This window comes from Macrotis lagotis, chromosome 4 (assembly GCF_037893015.1).
Source record: "Macrotis lagotis isolate mMagLag1 chromosome 4, bilby.v1.9.chrom.fasta, whole genome shotgun sequence".
Lineage (NCBI taxonomy): Eukaryota > Metazoa > Chordata > Mammalia > Peramelemorphia > Peramelidae > Macrotis > Macrotis lagotis.
This window is the reverse complement of record NC_133661.1, coordinates 192,247,138-192,261,811: the sequence shown is the minus strand read 5'-3', so window position 1 is coordinate 192,261,811 and position 14,674 is coordinate 192,247,138. Positions and strand designations below refer to the sequence as shown.

At 33.1% G+C, this 14,674-nt stretch overlaps 1 long non-coding RNA gene across 2 annotated transcripts in view; it reads left to right on the top strand.

Moving 5' to 3' along the window:
• The window catches only part of LOC141521990 (uncharacterized), a 91,729-nt gene that overhangs the window by 25,266 nt on the left and 51,789 nt on the right, over positions 1-14,674 (top strand). The window contains exon 3 of one of the 2 annotated variants that reach the window (XR_012478100.1): positions 359-440. The exons of the other annotated variant lie outside the window; for it this stretch is intronic. This is a non-coding gene — a long non-coding RNA (uncharacterized LOC141521990). Of the gene's footprint in view, positions 1-358; positions 441-14,674 lie in introns of those variants that run through there. 2 annotated transcript variants of the gene reach the window in all.

Below are 14,674 nucleotides of genomic sequence, written 5' to 3'. Positions count from 1 at the left end.
ATGGCTTAACAAACTGTGGTATATGTATGTCATGGAACATTATTGTTCTATCCAAAACCAGGAGGGATGGGAATTCAGGGAAGCCTGGAAGGATTTGCATGAACTGATGCTGAGTGAGATGAGCTGAACCAGAAAAACATTGTATACCCTAACAGCCACATGGGGTTGATGATAAACTTTGATGGACTTGCTCATTCCATCAATGCAACAACCAGGGACAAATTTGGGCAATCTGCAATGGAGAATACCATTTATATCCAGAGAAAGAATTATGGACTTTAAACAAAGACCAAAGAAAAAAAACCCATTATCGTATTATGCAATTTTACTATCTCATACTTTATTTTTCTTCCTTAAGGATATGATTTCTCTGTCAACACATTCAACTGAGATCAATGTATAACATGGAACCAATGTAAAGACTAACAGAATGCCTTCTGTGGGGGGTGGGGAGAGGGAAGCAAGAATGGGGGGGGGAGGAAGTTGTAAAACTCAAAATAAATAAATTTTTTCTAAAAAATAAAATAAAATAGGTGTTATGAGTATAATCATTTTAGAGATGAGGAAACTGAGGCAGATAAGAGGTTGTCATGCCCAGGGCCACACAACTAGAGTATGCCTCAGTTCTTCCTGATTCCAGCCCTGGAGGTTTTATCTATTGTGTCACCTAGCTGAGCACTAACTTTGTTGAGGATTAGAAGACTTTAAGGCTCATTGACCACTTCAAGCAGATTGTATTTTCATAAGCCTTTTTTCCCTTACCAAAGACACGCACTTTATGTCTTTCCTCCTTATCCCAACTCTTTCAAATGTCTCCCATCATCTTAAACTGTTCCTAATGTTACATTTCCTAGATTCTGCTTGCTACTAATGTCTTTGCCTGTGTTCCTTTGCCCAGGTGGGCTGAAATACATTCCCTCCTCAATTTGGTCTCATGGAATCCCCATCTTTAGAGCTTGTAGACCAAGCCTTACCTGAAACTCCCTCCCCACTCCCAGGTTCTGAATGTTTATTTTTCTCTTTCATTTAAAATTATTTTGTATCACTGCATAGACATTGTATTCACTTTCATCTGTGTTCAAAGTAATTCTGTGTATGTAGTTTCCTCCAGGATAATGTAAACAAATTGAGAGCAAGGACTGTTTTATTTCTGCCTTTATATCCTCTGCATTTAACACAGTGCCTTGTTTGAATTGAGTGCTGATGAATTTAGAATTTGGGACTATATATAAAAAGAACTTTAGAGTCCTAATTTTACAGATGAGGAAACTCAGAACCTAGGGATTTTGAATGGCTTGCCTGCTCTCACATGGTTTTAAATGGGAGAATCAGACTTCTAACCCAGGTACTCTGATTCCAAATCTAGCACCTTTTCCCCTAGATCTAAGGTCAATATAAATTAATGAAGTTTATTTTCATATGAGGCATGTAGAAAGTATTTATTGCTTTATAATTATTTATCTCATATATGACAAAGGTTTTGAAGTCATCCATACCTTTATCTCTTAATGAAGGTTGTATGCCTTCATGGAAAGGACTCTTGTTTGGAATCAGATGAACTCTGACTTCAAGAACTGATTCTAACACTTACTAGACTATATGCCTTGAAACCATGAAAAAAATCATATATCTCTAAATTTCCATTTGGTAGTTTGTAAATTTAATGGATAGTTAGGAAGTAGGAAGTTCAAATTCTGCTTCAGATAGTATGTGGAAGACAGAGTGAGGTTATCGCAACTTTGCATAGCTCTGTCTCAATTAAATTCAATTCACAGTCAAGACATAATCCTCAAGATGTTATTAGTTCTCTTCCAGAATGAAAGATTAATAAAAAGCAATAACTGTGTCCCTGGGCAAGTCATTCAACCTATCAGCCTCAGTTTTTTCATTTTTAAATAAAAGTTAGTAAAAGTCTCAACTTTATAGAATTATTATTATGAACACCAAATAAGATAACATATGTAAAGTGCTTAGTAAGCTAAAAACCAGCTATTTTTGCCTTATCTATAAATATAGTTTCCTTATAGATAGTTTACTTGTCTATAAAACTTACCTACCTCTCAAAGATATAGAAAGAAAAAGTAGTATTGTAAACTACAAGGTACAATGATATTTGGATGGTCCAAAAGTCTTAGTATAGGTTTAAGTTTTAGTCGATTTAAACTCTACTAATACTGCATGTATCTGGGGGCACTTAGGTGTCATAGTGGGTAAAGTGCTGGTCCTGGAGTCAGAAAGACCTGAGTTCAAATCTAGTCTCGGACACTATTTGACCCTGGACAAGGCACTTAGCCTGCTTGCCTCAGGTTTATCATCTATAAAATGGAGATAAAAATAGCAATTATTTCCTAGAGTTGTTGGGAAGATCAAATGAGATAATTGTAAAATTCTTAGTATAGTGCCTGGCACATAATAAATGCTATACAAATGTTAGTTATGATGATGATGATGATGATGATGATGGAACTGTTTGTGATCTTTCCATTTTGACCTTTTCATTCTAAGTATCTTGTTTATGAGCTTCCATAATTCATATAGATAAAAGGACAATAGAATGAGTGAGGGAATATATTGAGAGGTGGATTGTTTGATGCCCCTTAAATCAAACGATCTTGGGGTTGGAACATGATTTTAACTTTGTTCTAATCACAACTCAGCTTCTTAGTGATTATTAAAAATCACTAACCTTTCATGGGTTTTTTAAACTGCTTTGAACTTCAGTCTTCTCTGTCTATAAAACCAAAATAATCATATGTGCCCTTCCTACCTAACTGAATTATTGAGAAGTTCAAATAAAATAACCCATGTAAAATAGTTTGATACCAAAAAATGTTATATAAAAGGGATATTATTAAGGGAGAAAGACAGTGTAGAAGACAGTAAAGAGACAGTCTCCATGTCAAGAAGACCTGGTTTCAATCTTTACAACTAATGTTTCTGACAAAAGACTCATTTCTAAAATATACAGAGAACTGAGTCATATTTTTTTTAAAAAAAGCCATTCCCCAGTTGACAAATGGTCAAAGGATATGCAAATGAAATTTACAGATGAGGAGATCAAAGCAATCCATAGTCATATGAAAAATTGCTCTAAATCATTACTTATTAGAGAAATACAAATTAAAGCATCTCTGAGGTACCACCTCACACCTCTCAGATTGGTCAATATGACCAGAAAGGATAATGATCATTGTTGGAAGGGATGTGGAAAATCTGGGACACTACTACATTGTTGGTGGAACTGTGAACTCATCCAACCTTTCTGGAGAGAAATTTGGAATTACGCCCAAAGGGCAAAAAAAATGTGCATACCCTTTGATTTAGCAATACCGCTACTGGGTCTATACCCTGAAGAGATGATGAAAAAGGGTAAAAACATCACTTGTACAAAAATCTTCATAGCAGCCCTGTTTGTGGTGGCAAAGAATTGGAAATCAAGTAAATGTCCTTCAATTGGGGAATAGCTTAGCAAACTGTGGTATATGTATGTCATGGAACACTATTGTTCCATTAGAAACCAGGAGGGATGGGAATTCAGGGAAGCCTGGAGGGCTTTGCATGAACTGATGCTGAGTGAGATGAGCCGAACCAGAATAACACTGTACACCCCAACAGCAACATGGGGGTGATGAGCAACCTTGATAGATATGTTCATTTCATCAGTGCAACAATCAGGGACTATTTGGGGCTATCTGCAATGGAGAATACCATCTTTATCCAGATAAAGAACCATGGAGTTTGAACAAAGTTCTAGGACCATTCCCTTTAATTTAGAAAAAAACTGATAACTTATTGTCTGATCTTGTTATCTTTTATACTTTATGTTTCTTCCTTAAGGATATGATTTCTCTCTCATCACACTCAATTTGGATTAATGTATACCATGAAAACAATGTAAAGATTGACAAATTGCTTTCTGTGGGGGATTGGGGGGAGGGAAGTAAGATTGGGGGAAAAATTATAAAACTCAAAATAAATAAAATCTTTAATTTAAAAAAAAAGACCTGGTTTCAAGTCCTTCTCTAATATAACATCTCAATGTACCCTTCCTACCTCATCCTCTTGCTCCCATCCCCAGTAACTCTCTAAAACTAAATAGAGCAGGTGCTGGTATGAGTGTTAAATGGAACTCTTTGATGGATGCCTCCTTCACCATGAAATTACGGTCTGATAAAAAAAAATTGTTACAGCCAGTCCTGTGTTTCACAAACATGCTGGACTATAAAGTGTGCATCCAAGCAAATGTATTTAGCCTTTGGTATTGCAAAATAACAAAATTGTTAATCAGTGACTAGCAGAAACAGGAAACATTAAAACAGCCTCTGGTTTTTCATTGCACTTTTATTCACTTGGCTACACTTCACTGATTGGCTTTGACTGGAAAGTCATGTCTCACTTTGAGATCAAAACAGCAAGTGTTACTAATGCTGGTCATGCTGTTACGTTATTCCAATTAAAATAGTGGCTTTTCTGCTCAGAGGTACAGCCAAAGCCACTCTTGAGAGAGTCTTTCAAAACTCTGCCCCTTGGCATTCAGAACACAAGCTTAATCTAATACTACCTTCCAGTTCTAGTGATATGTTCGTATTTTCTAGGACTGGACATTGTTGAGAAATTTTAGGGGTTCTTTAAAAAATGTAGCAATCATTCAAAATAGGTTGAGTAACAGAATTACCAGTCTATAGAATGCTTAGAGAAAGAGTTCAACCATGACAATAATTACATAAAGAAGGACAAAGAACCAGGACAAATTAGAGATTTGGATTAGATAATCTCCAAGATAACTTCAAAATCAAATTCTATGATCCTATGATGAAGATCCCCATTTTGAAAATAAGAAAACTGAGGCTAAAGAAAGGTTAAATGATGTGCTCATAGTTCCAGAGCTAAAATCAGTGATTATAGAATCAGGGCTACTATCTCCAAGTCCCATACTCTTTCCACTACACAATAGCTGACTCTCAAGAAAATTTTTTCCAATATTCAGCCATAATAATTATAATCAAAACGAGAAATCTCTGGTTTATAGTGAGACACTGGTGCCCAGCCCACAGCTGGCATGAATTAGCAGCTGACATAAAGAAGCACAAGATAAACAGCAATAATGACCTTATGAAGCTGGGTCAGACAATAAACTTTTATTAAACTTCTATTATGTGTCAAGCCTCAGCATCATGAAATGAACTAATCCAGTTCCTTCTATTATTAAGTGGTATGTTAGCTTTGTGGACAATGCCTAAATTGAAGTCATTCCCTTGATATTTTCAGTTTACCATGGTCCTAGATATTAAGTTTTCAGTTTTTATCTTTTAAAAATCTAATTCAATTCCATTAACAAGTTTATGATATACCCAAACTACACAAGATAGCTTGAATTGTAGTAGAAAACTAACAACATAGACTTTGCCCTTAGGTTTATAGTTTTTTTGAGAAGCTAAGAATATTATACATAAATGATTCAAGAACTCTGTAAGATATTAAGTATGCAAACATTCTAAATAAAGCAAACATATTTCAATACTTCAAGCATCCATGAGTTTCTTTATTAAGAGAATACAGTCAAATGTCAACAAGTCTTTTTATAAGCAAATGTTGGTATAGTTCAAGTCTCTTGTGGTCATTATATGTGGTCTCCATGTTAATTTTATGATCTATTTATAGAATTCATCATCTAATTCCTCCTTCTAGCTAGGAGGTCTATAATATAAGTCTACCACATATTTCTGGTATATCTCTCACAAATGATCCTTATGGAAATAGCCTTTACTGTGTTTCTTGGTTCTGGATTATGGATTTCTATTCTAATGCATATTTTTTCATTATATAATTTTCTTGTCATATAATTCTAGTACATTTTACTACCCTTTTTCCTTTTTTTCTTCCCTCCCCCATTCAAATATAAACTCATTAAGAGCAGAAGCTGTCTTGCTTCCAGCATGGTACAGTGAAAAAGGTAGGGTACTAGAATTGGGAGTCAGTAGCTGAGACCAAATTTTGACTCGGCCACCTATTGCCTGGCTGGCAAGTCACTTCTGGACTTTAGCTTACTCATCCAATAAAATGAAGATGTTGAAACTGAAAAACCCTGAGATCCCTTCCACCTCTAGATCTATGATTAAATGAACCTATCCCCAGGGGCTAGTACAGTGAAAGGGACATAGCAGGTATTTAACATATGTCCATTGACTAATGGTTTTGTTTGTTTTTTCAAATGTCATATTCTTCTGGAAATCATACTCTAATGATGATCACCTACTTTGCCTATCCACAAAACCAATGCTATGCTGTGCTATGCACATGTGACTTCATAGGAAATAGAATTATATAGTGTCATTATTTATATTGACTTCCAAAAATTGAAGCAATCTGTGAATGCTCATTAAATGAATAAGAGGGTGGGAATACTTCATTCATTATTCTGTTTCTCCTCTAAGTGCTGCTTTTTTTACAAAGCACTTTCTGATCCTCACCACCATATAGTGTCTTTCCTCTCAAAGTAACCTTTTATTTCATTTGGATGCATTTCATATATATAACTATAAGTATGAATATATGTTTAGAAACTTTCTATATATATATGTGTGTGTGTGTGTGTGTGTGTGTGTGTGTGTGTGTGTTATTTTGTCAGAGTATAAATTCCTTGAGGGAAGAAACATTTTCATTCTTATTTTTGGATCTTCAACTCCTTGCATATTGCCTGTTATATGATAGGCATGTAACTGATTAATCAAGAAAAAGAGTTAGAATTCACTGATGTTAACTGGGAATGATGGACCATTGTAATTTTATGTTTAAAAATTTATTATATGGCATTTTGAAAATATTTATCTCTATTGATTCAATTAAATAAAAAATATTATGTAACCATGATATATAAGGCACTTTGCTAAGTGTTAAGGATTAAAAATATGTAATTATACACAGTTCCTCCTCTCAAAGAGCAAAAATCTAATGGAGGGGACTTTTAAAAACATATTCAAATATATCAAATATATATCAAATATATCAATATAAATTAATCATAAACAAAAAGGAGAGGACTGCAAAAATTATTTGATCAAATATTACTAACCACTTAGAACACTATTATTTCTCTACATTGGGATAAATTGTCATTAAACCATTTTTGAAGACAGTGAAGGGAAATCAATTCTCCCAGCTCAGTCCAATACACTTCTGAATGCTTCTAATTGCCAGCAAGATTTTCCTTAAATAATAATAATAATAAATATTCACATAACATTTTAAAGCTTTGAAAGTGCTTTACATACATTATCTCATTTTATCCTCACAAATAACCTTGGAAGATAGATGCTTTAATCATCCTCATTTTACAGATGAGGGCTCTGAGGCCAAGAGAGTTTAAGTGACTTCCCCAAACAGTTAATAGCTGAAAAGATTTGAACTTATCTTCCTGACTCTCATAGCTAAGGAAAAACTGCCTCTCTGAAACTATTGTTCCTATTTTTGCCTTCTGATGTCAATATCAATATGTTTCTTCTCTCTTCTACAAGACAAATCATAAAATATTTGAATACAACAACTAGCTGGCAAATCTTGCTCTTTATACTCCCCTAAAAATCTCTCTTATTTGCCTTCTTCACTGTTACTTACGGTCCATTCTTCCAGTTTTCCAGGTTCACAATCTTGGTTTCATCTTCCAGTCTTCATTTTCATTCACCCTCTATATATTTTATTAGTTACCTAGTCTTGTTCTTTACATAACTGCACCATCTCTTATATACATATTATCTTCCCTTCATTCCATTCACATAACCATAACTCTATGTCAATAATATCCTAATTGGTCTCCTTGTCTCAAGATTTTCTATACCCCAGTCCACACACAATTAACAACATGATTTTCCTTAAGTGCAAGGCTGACCATGTCATTCTCCTGCTCAATGAATTCTAGTGACTCCTTTCTGTCACTAGTATAAAATATAAATTCTACTGGTTGGCTTTTGAGACTTCCCAATCAGGTTCTTTACAGCCTCATTTTTTATATATATAGTGTTCCTTTTCCAGAAATTTGTAGTTCAATAAATTTGTCTTTCACAGATCTAACACTCTCCTGTTTTCATGCTTTTGCACTAATCATTCAACATGGCTGAAGTGTAATTTCTTCCTATTTCTACTTTCCTTCTTTCACAGTTCAGGAGTCATCTTTTTCCATTAATCTTTTCCTTATCTTCCAATTGCAAGTGCCACCCCCCCAACTGTCACATATTTAACTTCTTTGTATTTACTTTTCATTTACTCTATATGTATACACACACACACATATACATATATATGTACATATATACATAAATATATATATATATATATATATTCTAGACTACAATTAGATTCCTCCCCAAAATTCAAAGACGAACTACTTTTTTGTCTTTCTATCATTTAACACAGCATTTGATACATAGCAGTTACTTAATAAATGCTTGTTTTGATTGATGAAATATATTCTACATAAATTTTAACTCCACACTGAATATATCCCAGTTATTTCAACTGCTTCTCTTCACTTGACACATTCCAATTTATGAAAGTTCTACCCAGAACTGAACAGAATACTTTAATGTATACTAGTCAAGGCAGGGCCATCTCCACCCTTCTTTGTGATACTAATATAACAATAGTTTATGCAGTTTTTGAATCATTTACTCAATTTGAGCTTGCATACTACTAAAATGTGGAAATCATTTTCATGAAAATATTCAGCCATAACTACATCATCATCTTGTAATTGCCAAGTAGATTAAGTATCAAACTTTGCCTTTATACACAATAAATTTAATGTTGCTAGAATCTGCTCAACATTCTGGTCCATCAAGATCTTTTTTTTTTTTGTATTCTGGCTATAATCTATGTAAACTCTGCCAAACTTGTGTCATCTGTCAAACTGATATCATCTATGCCTCCATATAAGTCATTGATTAAAATGTTAACTCCTTCTACAATGGCATTAATTCATCAATAATTTTTCTTTAAACTAGTCATTCCTGATCTGGAACTTAGAGGTTCCTAAGTCAAATTAGACATCATATACTTTCTAACTGTGTGATCCAAGACAAGTCACTTAATTTTTGTTTAAGTTTCTTTATCTGTAAATCAGGGATAATAATCAAGCTTACCTCATAAGAGTTGTTGTAAGAATAAAATGAGATATTTGTAAAGAGCTTTGCAAGATATTTGTAAAGTGCTATAAATTTGCTATCAGTTCTATGATTAGCAAATTCTAAATCTATTTAGGAATATTATTTTCTAAACTACTTACCTCCAGCTTGTTCACAAGAACAGTATGAGATAAATGATTTGTTCAAGCCTAAGGAAACTATTTTTGTCATCCCCCCCCACTTAGTCTATCAGCCTAGTAACTCTTGTTAAAAAAAGAAATGAGCTTCGTTTATTATGATATGCTCTTAACAAAGTCATTTTAGCTCTTTATGATTGCAATTCTCCCCCTCAGATATTCCCTATCCCATCCTCTTTATGATTGTATACCATTTTTGATCCTCCTTTCTGCTACATAGCTTAAAACACACTTTTTTGAAATTTTTTTTAGCCTCAGCTCATTCTTATCAATTAGTCCAGGTCACTTAATGCAACTTCTGAATATGTCTTCTTTTTAAGTTCATCTTCTCTAGGTAAAATTATCTAATGGCTTATCAATTTTGTAAGTTTCACAAAAAAAGAATCTCTTTGCCTTTATCAATATGACTGTCTTAAAAATTTGTTCTTTCTCCTTGGAATTTCAAATTTCTTCTTTGGAGCTCATTTGATGCTTATTAACTTATTTTCCACTCTTTAAATTGTTGAATTCATCTCTCTTCTCTGTCTCTCTCTATTTTTAAATATATGTCCAGAGATAGAAATTTTCTTTTAAGAATGCTTCATTTGAATCCCATATTTTATGTGTTGATATACTATCTCATTACTATCATTCTCTTTAATATAATTATGTATTTTGCTATAATTTATTCTTTGTTTCATTCATTATTTATCCTCCATTTAAGCTTATATTTTGTTAATATTTCTCTGTTTATGTTTTATTATGCTGTGGACAGAGATTAACATGTTTAATTTTTTCATTCTATATGATCAAAAAAGCTCAAATGTACCCAGAAATGTAAAAAATTTTCAGAATCCACAACATCCAATATCTCTATAAAACTTAAATGTACTAATTCCTATAATATATATATATATATATATATATATATATATATATATATATATACAGCATAGTATGCTCTGACCCTTTCTGCTGCAGTCAAGCCTTTAAATTTTTCACTCATTATTCTAATGTATTCCTGAAGAGTTAGGGTCTCTTTAATACCATCAGCTCAAATCCCTACTAGCAATGTTCCTTCCATTATTAGGTACCAATTGCTAGTTATTTAGTTCCATTTAATCACTTAAGATCAATTAATTTTTATAAATGAATATTTACTTCAAAGATGTGGCCAGAACTGAGATACAGATACACACACATTCAACCCTTTAGGGGGATCCTCTCTTCTATATTATCCTCAGTCTTTGGGAGGAGGGGAATAGGCTATACATTTAGCTCACTTTCTATATAGCTTTGATCTAAACATGCATGACTATAGAATGAGTCTTTGTCTCAGCTTCCATTGGGCTGGAATCCTGAAGGCTAAACCTCCAAATTATTCCTTGTTGCCTTGGCCTCAGTGTTTCATTAACTCTATATTTTAGATTCTGGAATGTCACTAGGATGCCTGTCTTGAGTTCTTAAGTCAGAAAGAGAAAACCTTCAATTACTTTCACCTAAAAGGGAAAAGAACAAATGCAAAAGCTAAAGCCTAAGATCTTTTCACTGTCTATATGTTTTCAGAGGGTAGCAGACCCCACAGCACTTCCTTTATACACACTTTGCCTCTCAAAGGATACCTTGAGCAAAATAGTCACTGCTAGGGCAGATAGGTCTTTTGGAATACCTCTTCAACCAGACAGAGTCTCTTCTTCAGTGTGTAGTTAGCTGAACAGAAGAACAGCCAATCTTAAAAAAGAGACACAGAACAAATCATAGAGGAATTCCCAAAGGGGTAGAAAAATCTTTCAGTCCAAATCAAATTACAAATGAATTCTACCCAATGTTTAAAGAACAAATAGTCTCTATTCTACATGAACTGTTCTCCAAAATAAAACATTTTTTCAAATTTCTGTTTCCAGACAAATATGATTTTGATATTCAAATGAAGGGAGAGCAAAACAGAAAAGAAAAATAATTATAGAGATTTATGCAGAATCAAGACCTATAAAATACAATTTATTTTTTTTATTTTTAAAACACATCTCCTTAAAGTCCTAAGAATACAAACGCCTTTTCCTTTCCTATAAAATGAAGGAAATTTGTCTAAAAACAAAAGCTAACTTTATTCATTGCAAAGAAACCCTGGAAACATTACCAGTAAGGTTATTTTCTTTATCTTTTGCATTTTATTAATACCTTTTCTTTTTATAATTCAGTCACATTTGGCTATACCCACTGCTACCTCAAACTGAACTTTCCTTTGGATTAAATTAAAACCATTAAATAAAAGACTAGCTATGTAAAAGAATTACCTCTGTATGAAACTGAGTCCTCTGCCCTTGTGCCAAAATCATACTAACAATAACAACATTAATAATTTTGTGGCTTACAAACCACTTCAGAAACATCTTATTTTATCCTCACAACAATCTCATTTTTCACGTGAGAAAACTGAAGAAGACAGAGATCAAGTAACTTGCCCCAGGAATATGGTTAGTATATATCTGAGGTCAAATTTGTACTCAAGTCTTTTGGACTCCAGACCCAATATTCTATTTACCGTGCTGTATACCAAGAACAAGGATATATATTTCCTCTATCTCTCTCTCCCTCTCTCCCTCCCTCCCCCAAGGTCAATTATTTCTGATAAGATTTTAATGTAGACTGTGATTTTATTAGATTTTTTGGCAGCCATATCACACTGACTAATGTGATACTTTCAGCCTCTACTACCCTCCAGCTACTTTTCAGACAAACTGCTATCTTGCTACTTTCTCATGTTATACTTTGATTTTTTTTAAAAACCCAAGTCTGAGATTTTGCTTTTATGCCTCTTGAATTTCATCTTATTAAATGGAAAACATGAATTTTACAGAAGAAGGAAGCATCACTTTTCAGTGCTTCACTGTAGTCAAGGTTAAGAAATGAGTTGATGTTTGAACTATTAATAAATTTCTAATTTGTTAGGGATAGTAAATGGGAATGTCATAGCAATTATCTGTATATGCCCATTTCCTAATTCTAAACTCGTGTAAAATATTTAAAGGGAATTCTGATATTTCTATTGAAATATTTCAAGATAAAATCAGAGATAGTTTCTGGGATGGGAATTGAAGGTAGATGGCAGATAAAGTTGAAAACTTATCTGGTTGGAAAATGCTTTAGATAATAAATAAACTTGTTATATTATAGATATTTTATTTCTTACCCAAGAACATATATTTATTGAGAATTGAAATCTTTGCCTCTAGTAGTTAATTCTTACATTATAATATTTCAATCTATTCCTGGTATCTTCCTTTCTCAAATATCATCCTTACTATTCACTGGGCATGAAGAAGAGTTCCTTTACTCAGAAATCCCCTGAATCTCTATTCAGAATACTTAAGAATTTTCTGCTGAGATTATCTATCACGTTCAAGCTGTTGGAGACTTTTACCTGGGGGCATGATGAGGCAAGGACCATCATGAAGATAAGGCTAATAAGTAGAAGTCAGAATTTAGCATGGTAATCTAGCATAGATTTATGTTGGATTTGTGTCAGCAGAAGATGGGTACAGGAGACATATGATCCGGGCTCTGTAGAGTCAAGCAATAGAGTACATTATAAATTACAAAATGAATGATTTTGACTGTATTAAATTAAAAAATATTGCATGAATAAAATCAATGCTGCCAAAATCAGAAGGAAAGCAGAAAGCTGGGAAACAATTTTCACAACTAGAGTTGTGATAAAGGTCTTAGTTCTAAAATATATAGAGAATTACATAAAATTTATAAGGTTACAAGTCGTTCCCCAATTGATAAATGGTCAAAAATCATGAATAGACAGTTTTCAAATGAAGAAATTAAAACTATATGCTCCAAATCATTATTGATTAGAGAAATTCAAATTAAAAAAAAAACATACCCATCACATTGTTTAAGATGAGAAAAAGGGGAAATGATCAATGTTGGAGAGTTTGTGGGAGGATTGTGACATTGATGCATTGTGGAGTTGTGAAAGGATCCAACCATTCTGGAGAGAAATATAGAACTATGCCCAAAGAGCAATAAAACTGTTCACACCCTTTGACCTTGCAATTCCAATTCTAGGTCTATATCCAGAAGAAATCATAAAAATGAGAAAAGTCCCACATATTCCAAAATATTCATAGTAGCTCTTTCTGTAGTGGCAAAGAATTGGAAACTGAGTATATGCTCATCAGTTGGGGAATAGCTAAACAAGTTATAGTTCATGAATTCTATGGAATATTATTGTTCTATAAGAAGCCATAAATGATTGGACTCTAGAGAAGCATGGATTTCTGTCTGATGCTTAACAAAGGGAGCAGAACCAAAAGAACAATGTACACATTAACAACAACATTGTGGGATGATCAATTATGATGAAAGGATCTCCTCTCAGCAGTTCAGAGAGCTAAGACAATCATATTAGACCTATTAGACCTATTAGGCTATGGACAATGCTATCCTCATACAAAGGAAGAAAAAAACAAAACAAAACAAAACAAAATTTAAGAAATGGCAATGAGGAAGCAAAGCTCTCACTCTTTACAGATGATATAATGGTATATTTAGAAAACCTGAGAAAATCATCTAGAAAACTCCTTGAAACAATTAACAAATTCAGCAAAGTAGCAGGATATAAAATAAACCCACATAAATCATCTATGGAATATTATTGTTCAATAAGAAACCAGAATCTGATGAACACTTTATAAAAAATATCTATGTATCTCTTTCCCTTAATCCTAATTCCTCATACTGAAAGTGACTAATCTGTAAACATGTTTATCACAAATGTGTGTATATAACAACTTGATTGTTAGTCACTGAGGGGAGGGGATGGGAAGGGAGGGTGGAAGGAAATTTTGTAACTTAAAAAAAATATATATATATATATATATGCATATGGATGAATGTTGAAAAACTTTTATAACATGTATTTGTAAAAATATAATATCAATAAAAATAAATAAATAAGAAATGAGATTATGCATTACCCAGCAGGGAGTATAAGAAGTACATAATAGAAATTAACAAATTGTGATATATTACTGGAAAATTGCATTAAAATGAACATAAAATAACAAAGACCTATGACTAAAAAAGGTATGTTCAGAAGTTAAGACTGAGAGATAAGTGACAGATAATAATTGCATTGCTATCTACAAATTAAGAAAACTAAAGGAAGATCTTTATTATATTACATAACCTTGGAGTCAAAAAATATGAGGTCAAACTCCTGCCTCTATCATTTGCTTCCTGTGAAATAAAGTGTGAGTCATTTAACCTCAGTCCATCTCAGTTCCCTCATCTGTAAAATAAGAAGATAACTAGATTAATTCTAAACACCTTCCAGGTCTAAATCCATGATTTTGTGATAAGAGGATG